Source organism: Dromiciops gliroides, chromosome 3, assembly GCF_019393635.1.
Source record: "Dromiciops gliroides isolate mDroGli1 chromosome 3, mDroGli1.pri, whole genome shotgun sequence".
In the NCBI taxonomy this organism is placed as follows: Eukaryota; Metazoa; Chordata; class Mammalia; order Microbiotheria; family Microbiotheriidae; genus Dromiciops; species Dromiciops gliroides.
Window position 1 is genome coordinate 603,982,469 of NC_057863.1, and position 14,151 is coordinate 603,996,619.

General features: G+C 38.8%; 1 protein-coding gene across 3 annotated transcripts in view; it reads right to left on the minus strand.

The window, feature by feature from the left end:
* The window catches only part of PHACTR4 (phosphatase and actin regulator 4), a 123,282-nt gene that overhangs the window by 70,651 nt on the left and 38,480 nt on the right, over positions 1 to 14,151 (minus strand). The window contains exon 1 of one of the 3 annotated variants that reach the window (XM_043996676.1): positions 9,627 to 9,646. The exons of the other annotated variants lie outside the window; for them this stretch is intronic. The gene's annotated coding sequence lies outside the window, so the exon portion shown is untranslated. Of the gene's footprint in view, positions 1 to 9,626; positions 9,647 to 14,151 lie in introns of those variants that run through there. 3 annotated transcript variants of the gene reach the window in all.

The following is a 14,151-nucleotide window of genomic DNA, read 5'->3' on the forward strand; positions in this document are numbered from 1 at the left end:
AACTCAGGTCCTCCTGAACCCACGGACAGTGCTCTCTATCCACTGTGCCACCTAGTTGCCCCTGAAATGATGTTTTGATTACAAAAAAAGGAAAAGACTTTTTTACCCAAACAAAATCAATGCAGCTAGTATGAGAAGGGATGAGGTGAAATCTTCTCATCACATGTTTGTGATAAGTCTAACACTCAAGATATGTAAGGAAGGAACTGACAAATTGTGGACACTTTCCCACAGAGAAACAGTTAAAAGGTATCAATCACTACATGAACAAATAAGAGAAATGAAAATTAAAATAACTTCATTAGATCATGAATTCCTTGAGAGCAGCACCATTTACCTCTCTTTGCACTCCTAGAACTTAGCACAGTCCCTGGCATACAGTAGGTGTTTCATAAATATTTGTAAATGACTGATTCCATAATTTAAAACTCATCAAATTGACAAAGATAATAAAAGGAATAGTTCAATGTTGGAGGAACTGAGGAGAGATAAGCACACCAATGTACTACTGGCTGATCTATAAATTTGTCTGACAGTTCTGAAAAACAATTTTGAATTATTCAAGAAAAGTCACTAAACTGTGTTGATCCATCCATACAGTTACTGAAGATATATTAGAAGGTCAATGGCAAATAGAAGGGCCACATATAAAACAACATATTCACATCAGCATTCTTTGTAGTAGTAAAAAACTGGAGCTGTGTGACCCTGGGTAAGTCAATTAACCCTCGTTGCCCTGCAAAAAATAAAACAAAACGAAACAACAAAAACAACAGCAAAAAACTGGAAGCAAAATGGTGTCCATCAATGGACACCTGGGCACTGGCTGAACAAAATGAGGTATACAAAACAATGGAACGTAATTCTCTCATAAAAATGACAAATACTGCATAGAAACCAACAATAAAAGCTCCTACAGTCATATTAATTGCAATGACCACACTTGTCAAAAAGAAAGGGGAGGAGGGGTGTGATTGTTGAATGGTGCATATAAACTGTCAGACATTTCTTCTGTTAGTTGGGTTTTGTTCAGACTTCTCCATAATGCCTCCCTTTCCCTTTTCCTCCCCAAGTCAAGAAGCTGAACAAATTATAAGCAGTAATAGAGAAATTGGCACAGGAAAAGCTGCATTCATTTTCAAACCTGATATAGGGCCATAGGAAGGCCAGGAGGCTTCTGGAAATTCTATCTACAGGCCCAAATCAGTAGAATTTCAACTGAAGGCAAGCCCCTCAGTTTCTGTCCTTCCCAGTGTGTAATCAAGTGATCTGCTCAGGAAGGGAATGTGAAGAAGGAAGGTGGATTCTCACTGCATCAGAAAGGTGACCTAGTGTTTTCAATATGAAATGCTTTTTATATGGTGAAGTTCAATCCCAACATTTCTTGGATTCAATTTCAACACCAAAATTATATAGGAAAACCCTCACCTTTTTCACCTTTGTGTCGAGTAAGAAATACATTATCATCTAGAAAGTTTTTTTTTTCTTCATAAAAGTATTTTATTATTTTCCAGTTACATCATCTTGAAAGTTTTGAACCAGGTGGTAACTAAGGAGAACGAGTATTATGGGAACTCCTTAGAGCTGGTTAACATGGTGCAAAGGAATGTTAAAACATGAAATCCATTTTTCAAATGATTGATCTCTATGACCTGCATCTGGCTGACTTTCCAGCTGTGAGCCCCTTGGTAGCTCCTAGCAGATCCAATTTGTGAGATAGGGCCTAATGGACCTTGATTTCATTGTGTTATGGAGATGGACACCATCAATGAGGTCAAAGATTTGAACAAGGTCTTGTCTTAACAGCTTTAATAAATCTTCACCTGAGAAACTGACAAAGCGACTCATGTTGGTGGAGAGTCAGTTCCTGGGCAGCCACAGTTAGGCTTCCTGGATTGGGCAATACTAACTCCATAATGCCTGACATTCCTATAATTCCAGTTCTGAATCATTTCCCTTTTAGCTGCTAAGCCTTCAGCTTTAAGGCACACTCCATTTACTCTTTCTTTATGTACCTTGGATGTAATTATGTACATGTTCCCCTTAACCTTCCCCCACATTAAAATGTAGGTTGCTTGACCAATCCTTGTTTTTTCACTTTATCTCAAGCACTGGCACATAGGAAGTGGTTAATAAATAAATACCTGCTGATTCTTACCTGTCTTTGCTTTCCTGTGAATTGCTAAAATAGCTTGACATGGAGGATGAATATAATGCTCAGGGAAACATTTCCTGGGTATTACTAGCAGACCTAGAAGAGCCAGAACAGACTGCCAACACAAGGAAAATGAAAGTCAACTGACCCAGCACGTTCGGCAGGTAAAGACCACATTCTTGGCTTTAAAGGGTAGTGCCACAGCCTCAGTGGACAGAATTAGTAACAGCAACTGGTAAGCTGTGTTCTACTTCCCCTTGCCAGAAGGTAAAGGTGTGTGGGAGTGTCCTAAGGGGCAGAGACTTTGAGGCTCCCTAAGATGATTCTCAATATGGCACCAGGAAGGGGAACTTGCCATGGGGCTCCCATATCTGGGCATCAAGCCATCCTGTGACTGCACTTCTCCCCAACCTCAGTTCAACCATGATATGGGCCAAAATGTCATTATTCTCTACACCAAATATTGTACCTCAGGCCTAACCTATTCCATTGACCCACCACTCTATTTCTTAGCCAGTACCAAATAGTTTTTTGTTTTTTGTGGGGCAATGGGTTAAGTGACTTGTCCAGGGTCACACAGCTAGTAAGTGTCAAGTGTCTGAGGCCGGATTTGAACTCAGGTACTCCTGATTCCAGGGCCGGTGCTCTATCCACTGCGCCACCTAGCTGCCCCTGCAACTTCTACTTTCAATGAGCTTACGGTAATGGGAGAAAAACCACACACACACACACACACACACACACACACACACACACACACACACACACAAAAGCTGAAAAGGGAGTGAAGGAGGGACGGTACCATGGGAGAGAGCATAAATTCCAAGGAAGTGCAGCCACCTGAGAAATGAAGGAATGGCTAACCTAGTGGCCCTCTTTACATGGAGGCTTGAAAGGAGCTCTTTGTTCCACCCTCCAATCAGAACAGCCATATCAGAAAATACATGTGTCTCTCTGAATTTTGTGCTCATTATTACTTCTCGATCAGAAAGTAAGGGTGGGTTTCTTCTTTTGGACTCCTGGTTTATTGTTGCCTTGATGAATTCTAAAGTCTTTGAAAGTTGTTTTTCCTCTATAATATAACTGGATAATTTGTTCTATTTCTGCTCACTTCACTTCTTCAGAAACTGTCCATTTCATCCCTTGTTATGGAATGTTGTGTCATGAATTCAGGGGGCTGTCAGTTTGTTTATCCATTCCCAAAAAGGAGGTGGCGGGATCTCCAGAATTGCTTTAATTTTCATTTTTCTATTAGTGATTCAAAAACATTTTTTCATAAAGTTGTTGATAGCTTGGAGTTCTTCCTTTGAAAACTGACCCGTTCTGGTTTCTAGTTCTCCCCTCCACACAACTTTAAATCCCCACTTCAGGACCAGGAAGTTTTTTGTTTGCTTATGACCATTCTTTCCTCAATATCATCCTCTTTAACCCACCTCTCCTCATTGCTGCTCATTTTGCTATTGAGTTTGATACACTTTTACACAAAGCTGAATGCGGATGTGCTCAATCCTATTTTTTGTTCATATATTGAAACAAGCTCCAAACAGATATATGACTTAAGATACATGACTTAGATGTATGACATAAGGGGTCCCACCATAAACAAGGAAACAAGGAAGAAAGTACTTTTTACAACTTTGAATAGGGGAAGAATTCATGATCAAAGAACATAGAGAGAAGAGCAGAGAAGATACAATTTTAAAAGGTTTTACCCCAACCAAATCAATATACTTAAAATGAGAAGAGAGACAACTACAGGGGGAAAAAAATCTTTGCCCAACTTCCTGTAACAAAGGTCTCGTAACCAAGAAAAAAATAAATTGATTCAAATAAATGTGTAAATGATAAAAGGAACATACAAATGTGGTGAAATACTACTGTGTTGTAAGAAAAGAGGAAGGGGAAGGTTTCAGAGAAGCCTGGGAAGAATTATATGAACTGATACAGAGTGAAGTGATGTGCGATGATTAAAAATATGAGAGACATAGTTTCTGGATAACAATTATTTTATTAATAGGCTGGCAGGGTGTTAATAAAAGGATGGTCTATAGCTGTCTCTCTCAGACCAAAGATGGTAGGGTCACAGTTTATATACCCTTCTAACTGTAGGAGGTCCATCATATAGCAATCAAATCTAATTTGTTGACACAACTAGAGATGTGTTATATTAAAATGAAGTCTGGAGAAAATGACTTAGGTCACTCAAAAGGAGGAGGAGGCGGAGGAGGCAGAGGAGGAAGAGGAGGAGGCGGAGGAGGAGGAGGAGGAGGAGGAGGAGGAGGAGGAGGAGAAGAAGAAGAAGAAGAAGAAGAAGAAGAAGAAGAAGAAGAAGAAGAAGAAGAAGAAGAAATCAGAGAAAGAATGAAGACCCCACCCAAGCTCATGGGGACACAATGGTTCAGGCTAACTCTCATCAGTAAAGTCCTTCAGCCATCTAGACAAACTGACTAAAATGAATCTTACTTTCAAGGAGAACTGGACTTTGGAGTGGGGGGAAGAAAGAACTAAAAGAGAAGGGGACAACACTGGGTCCCCCAAGATAATGATTAGTAATAACTATTTCTCACAGAACAGAACTAGAAGAACAGATTATATAATAACAACATTATAAAAACAATTCTTAAAGAATTAAGAACTCTATTATGTGACCTAACATGAGTTCAAAGGATCAAGGATGAAGCATAATAGACATCTTCTGACAAAGCTGACATACTCAAGTTGCAAAATAAAACATATTTTAAGACACAGCTGAAGAAATCAGTTTTACTTGATTATGCATATTTATTACATTTTATTATATACATTACATATCATATTATATGCATTTACAAGGGTTTTCTTTTTCTCTCTCCTCTACCCCAATGAAGAGATAGAAGTGGGAGGGGTAGGGACAAGGAAGCCCTTGACAAAGCAAAAACGGACACCAGAGCATTTTGTTAAATGCACAAAAGAAAAGAGAAGGGAGACCAGAAAGAACCACAGATAAGAAGGACAGCTTTGTAAGTTACATATTGAATTTACTCTACATTTCAAAAGAAAAGCAATTTGCACATCACAAAAAAAAAATAAGCAAATTGTATGGTGTGGCAAATCACTGTCTATATGTGAAGTGCTCTTTTCCTGATCTAAAAGTATATGGAAGTATTTCAATATATTTGTTGTTTGTTCAGTTCAGAATAAAAAAAGCAGAACAAAAATAAAGATCAAAGGTTCATAGATTTATAACTGGAAGGGATGTTATATATTAATATTTTACAGATGAGGAAACTGAGGCACAGAGAAGGAAAGTGACTTACTCAATGTCTCAGAAGTAGTAAGAAGCAGAGCTAGAATTTGAAAACATGACCTTTGGTTCTGGGTCCAGTGCAATTTCCATTACACCATGCTGCCTCCCCCTCCCCACCCCATCCTGAACTTCTATTCTGAATTACAAATCCCAACCCTTCCCATGGGTTAAATGAAGATTTCATTTTTGGTGACTATGAAGGAGATTAAAGAACTTTGGCCTAAAATAATAAAATACTTTGCAAAACCTCTAGTTTAAAAAGGGTTTAACAGAGCTGTTACTTAACCAAGAAGGAATATAAAGAGAAATCAAACTAATACCAGTACAGAGTTGAAATATGCTAAATATTCCTCAGTAGAGTAGTTTCAATTGACTTCAACTGTTCACATGCTTTTATGGATCAGGTTCTGCCACTTGTCCTCCCTCCTCTATTCTACACTTGAAGGCACCAAACATTCATTCTTCGATTCATTCAGCAAGTATTCACTAAAGTGCCTATGTGCTGGACACTATGCTATATACTGGACGTTTTATTAAGGGGTTACCATATAGAGTTCTGTAGTGGGTGTCAAGAAAGAAAGATAAATATTTTTTCCTTCATCATGGATAAATCAATAAATGAACAAACACGAAAGCACTGTGTTAAACTCTTGGGACTGAATAGAAAAGTAAGATGGTCTTTGCTCTCAATTAAGGGCCATTCAGTATTTTATTTTTTTCCAGTTACATGTAAAGATAGTTCTCAACATTTGTTTATAGAAGCTTTCCAATTTCAGATTTTTCCCCCTCCCTCCCCCCTCCCCTAGACAGCAGGTAATCTGATATAGGTTATATATATATAATAACATTAAACATATTTCTGCATTAGTCATGTTATAAGAGAAAAATCAGAGCAATGAGGAAAAACCTCAAAATAGAAAAACAACAGCACCAAAAACAAAAGAAATAGTATGGTTCAATCAGCATCTATACTCCACAGTTCTTTTTTTTTTTTTACCCTAGATTTAGAGATCCTCTTCCATCATGAGTCCCCTGGAACTCTTCTGTACCATTGCACTGGTGAGAAGAATCCAGTCCATCACAGTAGATCAACATACAATGTTGATGATACTGTGTACAATGTTCTTTTGGTTCTGCTCATCTCACTCATCATTAGCCCATGCAAGACCCTCCAGGTTTCTCTGAACTCCTCCTGCTCATCATTTCTTACAGCACAATAGTATTCCATTACATTCATATACCACAACTTGTCCAGCCATTCCCCAATTGATGGGCATCCTCTCAACTTCCAATTCCTTGCCACCACAAAGAGCAGGTATAAATATTTTTGTACATGTGGGTCCTTTTCCCTTTTCCATGATCTCTTTGGGAAAAAGACCCAAAAGTGGTATTGCTGGGTCAAATTATAGCCCTTTGGGTATAATTCCAAATTGCTCTCCAGAATGGCTGGATCAGTTCACAGCTCTACCAACAATGCATTAGTGTTCCAATTTTCCCACAGCTTCTCCAACATTTATTATTTTCCTTTTTTGTCATTTTAGCCAATCTGATAGGTGTCAGGTGGTACCTCAGAGTTGTTTTAATTTGCATCTCTCTAATCATTAGCGATATAGAGCATTTTTTCATATGGGAACAGATAGCTTTGATTTCTTCATCAGAAAACTGCCTGTTCATATCCTTTGACCATTTCTCAATTGGGGAATGACTTGGATTCTTATAAATTTGATTTAGTTCCCTATAAATGTGTGTGTGTATGTATGTATGTATATGTGTGTATATATATGTGTGTGTGTGTATATATATATATATATATATATATATTTTTTTTTTTTTGGTGAGGCAATTGGGGTTAAGTGACGTGCCCAGGGTCACACAGCTAGTAAGTGTTAAGTATCTGAGGCCAGCTTTGAACTCAGGTCCTCCTGAATCCAGGGCCAGTGCTCTATCCACTTCGTCACCTAGCTGCCCCAGTTCCCTATATATTTTAGAAATGAGGCCTTTATCAGAAGTACTGGCCATAAAAATTGTTTCCCAGCTTTCTGCCTCCCTTCTAATTTTGGATGCATTGTTTCTGTTTGTACAAAACCTTTTTAATTTAATGTAATCAAAATCATCCATTTTGCATTTCATAATATTCTCTATCTCTTGTTTGGTCATAAACTGTTCTCCTTTCCAAAGATCTGAAAGGTAAACTATTCCTTTCTCTCCTAATTTACCTATGGTGTCACCTCATGTCTAAATCATGTATCCATTTTGACCTTATTTTAGTATAAGGTGTAAGATGTTGGTCTATGCCTAATTTCTGCCACACTATCTTCCAGTTTCCCAGCAGTTTTTGTCAAATACTGAGTTCCTATCCCAGAAGCTGCAGTCTCTGGGTTTATCAAACATTACATTACTAGTGTCATTTACTACTGTGTCTCCTGAAGGCCCATTCTTAAGTGGAGATAACACATAGAGAAGCTTTCAACTGCAAAGCAGATGAAAGGCTCTATGGTACTTAGGCCTTCCTTAGTGTAATTTCCGCAGACAAAAACCACAGCCATTTCTAATGTAGAGCCATTTGACAATTACCAAGCCTTTGGTGGGGGTAACTTTTCTTTCTAGGTCTTTGGCAGCTGTGGCTACCACAGAGGTAGGGGATGCAGCAGCTGGGAAAAAAAATGGCCAGACTGCATCTTCTTGAGGATTGGGAAAAAGGTCCTAGGGCTTACCTTCCCATCACTGGTAACTGGGTCATGGTAAACATTTTGGGAAGGAATACCTGGGGTTCCTTTAGAATCACCTCACTGGAAGTATTCAACTGGAAAGTGAGGCTGGTAGAGAGGGCATTTTTCTTCAAGTCATATTAAACAGAAGTTAGGAGTTTTACATTCAAGATTCTTTCTGTTCTACTGTATATATGGAAATGCTAATTTTTGTTGATGTATATTAAAAATCAGATTTTTTTTTTTAATTGGTAGGGGAAAGCATGCATTTCTTGTTACAAAATCACAGATTCAGAGCTGCAAGGGACCACAGACATCATCTCTTGTAATATCCATATTTAATGAAACTGATACCTGGAGAGGCTAAGTGATTTGCTTTAGGTCACACAGGAAGTTAAATGGCACAGGCAAGGTCAAATTAACAGTCGCCTAAAAATCCATTATTATTTTTCATTACACTAAGATATCTTCTCCAAGACTTATAGCAAGGGTACTTCATAAGTTACAAGTGACCACCAGTCATACAGTAATAGCCAAATTCAGGGATAGGCAGGTGGGGAAACATTTCCTATTCAGTAGGAACTCAACGAGCCAAAAGAAGCCTACCTCGGATTGAGTCCGAAATTATACTCTTGGCTTTTTCCCAGATACCTCCACCTATAAGCAGCACATTCCCTCTTGTGGCACTGATTTGTGGCATTTTCTCCAGTACTTGGATTACTGGCTTAACCATCCTAACAATTATACCTGAATTCAAAACTCAAAATAATATAATAAATTGCTGTCCCAAACTCTCATGAAATTGCCTTTTAGATCTGCCTTTTGGAGCTAATATCTGCATTAGAGAGCTCAGGTCTTAGGTTTTTCTATTAACCCTTTTTTGCCTCCTACATCAGCAACACTTGTTTAGGACAAATCCAATTGGGCTCAAGTCCACAGGAAATTGGGCTGATGCTAAGTTGTAGAGTGTCTTCAATATTTGGCTAACAATTTTGGTTTGTTCAGCAGTCCATAACAGGACATTACTAAAGTGTTTTTGAGCAGAAGGGACATGATCAGATCAGTCCCCAAGGAAGAGACATATGTCAGTGGTATGAAGGATGCACTGGAGAAGACAGTGAGTAGGAAAAGCACTGCTTGTTGGGTGACTTCACATTAGTAAGTAGGGCAGTAATAAAGGTCTTTAGAAGTATTTGTATTCTAACGCTGCATGACCTCAGAGAAATCACTGCCCTATTCTGGACCTCCGTGTCCTCATCTGTGGTGTAAAAAGATTGTCAAAAATGATTTCTGGGGGCAGCGAGGTGGCACAGTGGATAAAGCCCTGGCCTTGGATTCAGGAGGACCCGAGTTCAAATCCAGCCTCACACTTGATACTAGCTGTGTGACCCTGGGCAAGTTACTTAACTCTCATTACCCTGCAAAAACAAACAAACAAAAAATGATTTCTACTGTCCTTGTCAGCCATAAATCATACCTCATGCAGTCCTCAACCTCATTACAACAGGAGATCAGAGGGAAACCTTTAAAAAAATTGAAAAACACAAGACATTCACCAGGTAGATATTCAAGATCTGATGATTATTAAAATAACAATATTTTCGCTAGCTGCACGTATACTTTATCTAGTAAGATCACAATACAACTGATGATAACATGAGAAAAAGATACAGCTATCACATAATACTTCTGAGTAATGAACACATGGTTACCAAGTGACTCAAATGCAACAAATGTAAAAGAACCAGAAACACCCACACCTAGGTGTTTCAATAGCCCTTGTTTTGCAAATGACTCGTCAATTACAGTTTCCTATTATCCATAAGTGGCTTATCCATGTCATATCACCACAATCCCAAGCCAAACATGAGAGGTCAAAGTAGAGATCCTTAGGATCAAAGAATGCTTTTAAAGAAAAACATTTTGAGTATAAAAGTAGGGGTTTTTTTCCTTGCTTTTAACAATCTTGATGAGTGAGTCCCACAGTGAAATTCCTGGATAACAAGTCATGTCAGAACCATTTGGAAACCTTTTTTTTTCCCTCCAAAATTCCAAAGTGTTTTGTAAAGTGGCTGAATCAAGGTCAGCTAGGTGGCACAGTGGATAAAGCACTGGTCTTGGATTCAGGAAGACCTGAGTTCAAATCCAGCTTCAGACACTTGACACTTACTAGCTGTGTGACCCTGGGCAAGTCACTTAACCCTCATCGCCCTGGCAAAAAAAAAAAAAAAGAAAGAAAGAAAGAAAGAAAGTGGCTGAATCGATGCACATCTCCAAGCACAGTAAAATAGTTTGCTCACAAAACATAGTTTATCCTGTTAATGAGGAAAAATAGCTAGAAAGTGTTCCTAAGAGTTGTAATGCACACTTATGCTGCAAGGTTCCCACCGAAACAGTCTGGAGCTTATGAAAAGTAGCCTCCTTAACTACAAACAGTTGTTTTATCTAAGTAAGGCCCCTTTATTCACTTCTGAAGTATGCATCTTAGTCACTCCATGAGCTAGATAAAGAAGAGAATATCACTTCCTCTCTCCTAGATGCCGAGCTTCTTTTATAATACCACCCAAGTTCTCATTAGCCTTTTTGATAATCACACAGCCAGCTGATATGGTACTTGCGATAGGCTATAAATCAGGTCTTTTTCTGACAAATTGCAATATAAACATGCCTTCCCTAATCCTGTACTTAAATTGTTGTTTTTTAACCAAATAAAAACATAACATTTACCCTGACTGAATTTCTTATTAGATTCAGTCCAACCCCTGTACTATTATATTATCTTTATCTTAAGGTTTCTAGACCTTTTGATTTCTCAGTCAGCCAGTTAGCAAACATATATTAAGCACTTGCTATGCACTGTGCTAAGAGCTGGGAATATAAGCAGAGAAGATAGTACTCTTGTCCTCAAAGAGCTTATAGTCTAATAAAATAAAATAATAAAAAGCTGAAAAGAAGAGAGGGTTGGTGGAATGGTAGAGAAAGTCTGGAGTGCAACCTGAAGAGGTGTGCGACCTGGATGGCCTAGTCATACCTTAATGGGGTTCTGGAATTAATTCAGATGGAAAGACTTCAGAGGCAGAGCAATTCCAACGTGTGAGTTTTAGGGCTGGCATAAGCTACCAGGAAGAAATGGATTCTGGGGCATGGTAGATAAAGTCTCCCATTAGAAAGTCCCAAACCCTATAGAATGAGGTTCTTCCCAATTAATATTCTTCAGGATTTGCTTTTTGATCAAGTCTTCAAATCCTACATATTGCACCAGTGGTATCAAAACTCAAATAGAAACTTAGGTGTATATTGACTTGGAAAACCACAAATTAACATTATCTATGTGGCATTGTGTTTTTATCTTGTTAAACATTTCCCAATAACATTTTAGTCTGGTTCCAGTCACACTCCATTAAGGTTTAGGGTTTGACTCTTCTGGACTACACCCAACATAAATTTGTTTTCCCTCATTACTTCACCTTTGTAGTGACTGCCCAGCACTCTAGTCACTGTACCACCAAATATCCTAATGGCTACTATAGAACAATGAAAAACGAAATCTTCAAAAAATGCTAAGTTAGACAAAATGAGAATTAAAAGTAGCATGCTGGGGCAGCTAGGTGGCACAATGGATGGAGCACTGGCCCTGGAGTCAGGAGTACCCGAGTTCAAATCCAGCCTCAGACATTTAACACTTACTAGCTGTGTGACCCTGGGCAAGTCACTTAACCCCAATTGCCCCGCAAAAAAAAAAAAAAGTATATACTGTGTCATTCAGAAAGTATGGTGATATTAATCCCTGGGAAGAGAACTTTTCTATCCTTAAAGAGAATGTTCTGGGTAGGAATAAATTAGTGACTATTATTCGGCTATAATCCTATAAAAGTTTATCTCAAATAATTTTGGAGTAGAGATTTGTCCCAGGGAATGGGAGTCAGGAGGGTGGGGTGTGGCTAAGCAAATCTGAACATTTCTCTCTATAAGGAAGAAAATGCTTGGATTTAGAATAATGCTAAATTAATAAAAACCGTTTCTTACATATGTCCCTAAAATGCAGAGTATAGTATTAATTTTTTTCTACACTTAAAATGGTGCCTTTTAGACTCCAAGGATCAATTTGATCTTTGAAAGATCAACTAAGTAAAAGTAACAGTACTTTGGGGGGGGCGGGGCAATGAAGGTTAAGTGACTTGCCCAGGGTTACATAGCTAGTAAGAATCACGTGTCTGAGGTCGGGTTTGAACTCAGGTCCTCCTGAATCCAGGGCTGGTGCTTTTATCCACTGCGCCACCTAGCTGCCCCAGTAACAGTACTTTTAAACCTTTAAAAGAACTGCCCGGTCTAAAAGAAGTTAGGTCAGTCAGAGAGAAGACCTAACCATCAGTAATCATCCTGTAATATCTCTTTAACCTTGTTACTCAAACCTTGGGCCCTCTGCCCCTAGGACTCCTAGCTAGAGTGAAGAGCTCCTCCCCAAAGCTCCATTAAAGGAAGGGCAAAGGTTGACTATCTAGTCATTTCTCACTGCTCCTCTCCTCTCCAGCTTTCTTAAGTGCCTAGCTTCTTAAAATGCGGGTCAAGAAAAAATCTGACAACACTAAAAGGTTATATATACCTATTTTATATATCTATATACATGGTTCACCTCAAAATGTCTTAGAAGAAGCCCTGTTTTAGTGCATAGTCTTCTTCCACACGGAACTGCAAGCTCCCTGAGGGCAGAAACAGTCTTTGGCCTTTCTTGGCATCCCTAGCACTTAGCAAAGGGTTTGGCATATAAGAGGTGCTTAATCAATGTTTTTTGTTATTTGAGCCAAAGGAACAACTTGCACAAGAACTGTATTTAAGTGATGAGGACTTTCACAAAGTTGTCAGATCTCTTCCAGAGTCTCTGAAGTCCAACTGTAAGACAAAAAAGTCAGGATGTCTGGATATGGCCCAGGATGCAGTGGAGGATCTTGGTGTCTGACATCCTGATGAAGGTCTTGACCAAGCTCTAAGTGCCTCAGCCAACTTCTTCAAATTGTTCTCATCCAATTATTCCCACAGGAGAAGTCTTCCCACACTTGGGGTAGACATTTCCCTAACTCCTGATGGCTTTGAGGCCCGTCAGTTACTTTCTTTTCTTTTCTTTCTTTTTTTAAAAAAAATATTTATTTATTTATTTTTGCAGGGCAATGGGGGTTAAGTGACTTGCCCAGGGTCACACAGCTAGTAAGTGTCAAGTGTCTGAGGCCAAATTTGAACTCAGGTCCTCCTGACTCCAGGGCCAGTGCTTATCCACTGTGCCACCTATCTCACCCCATGCTACAGCTTCTTGGAGCCACAGGTGAGTGTTGGGTGAATCAGGTGGATACCAATGATTGAGACCTGAGTTCAAATGTGGTCACTTAACCTGTGTCCTTTAGGTTTCCTTATCTGCAAAATGGAGATAACACTACCAACTTCCAAGGGTTGTTATCACCATCAAATAAGATAATGATTGTAAAGCACCATAACTGACACGTAGTAAATGCTATAGAAATGTTAACTATTATATACATTTTACATAAGAAAATTAAATCCAGACCCAAAATGACAGAATTTGGGCATTTATTCACCAGCCTGGCCCTTTCCTTCCTTCTTATAATCCCTATAATGCAGTCATAGTGGCTTACTGTTTATTCCTCACACCCAAAACTCCATCTCCCAAATCACAGCCCTTTGCCCAATAACTGGAATGCTCTTTTTTCACCTCTGACTCTTGGAAAGAATTGGATTATCTTCACTTTACCATCATTTTACTCTCTGAGAATTTATAATTTTAAATTCCTAATTTAATTATTTTTCAAGTGGGAGGGATTCTTGCTGTACATAATTTCTCTAACTCAGCAATAGGATCTCAAAACTAATTAACCTAATCACCCCCCTCACCCCCACTCTTGAAGGGGAGGGAGGAAAGGAATGTGTCATTGTTGCATCTCATACTTCAAACAAAACAACACAAACTCATTTCCCATGAGCATGCAAGCAAG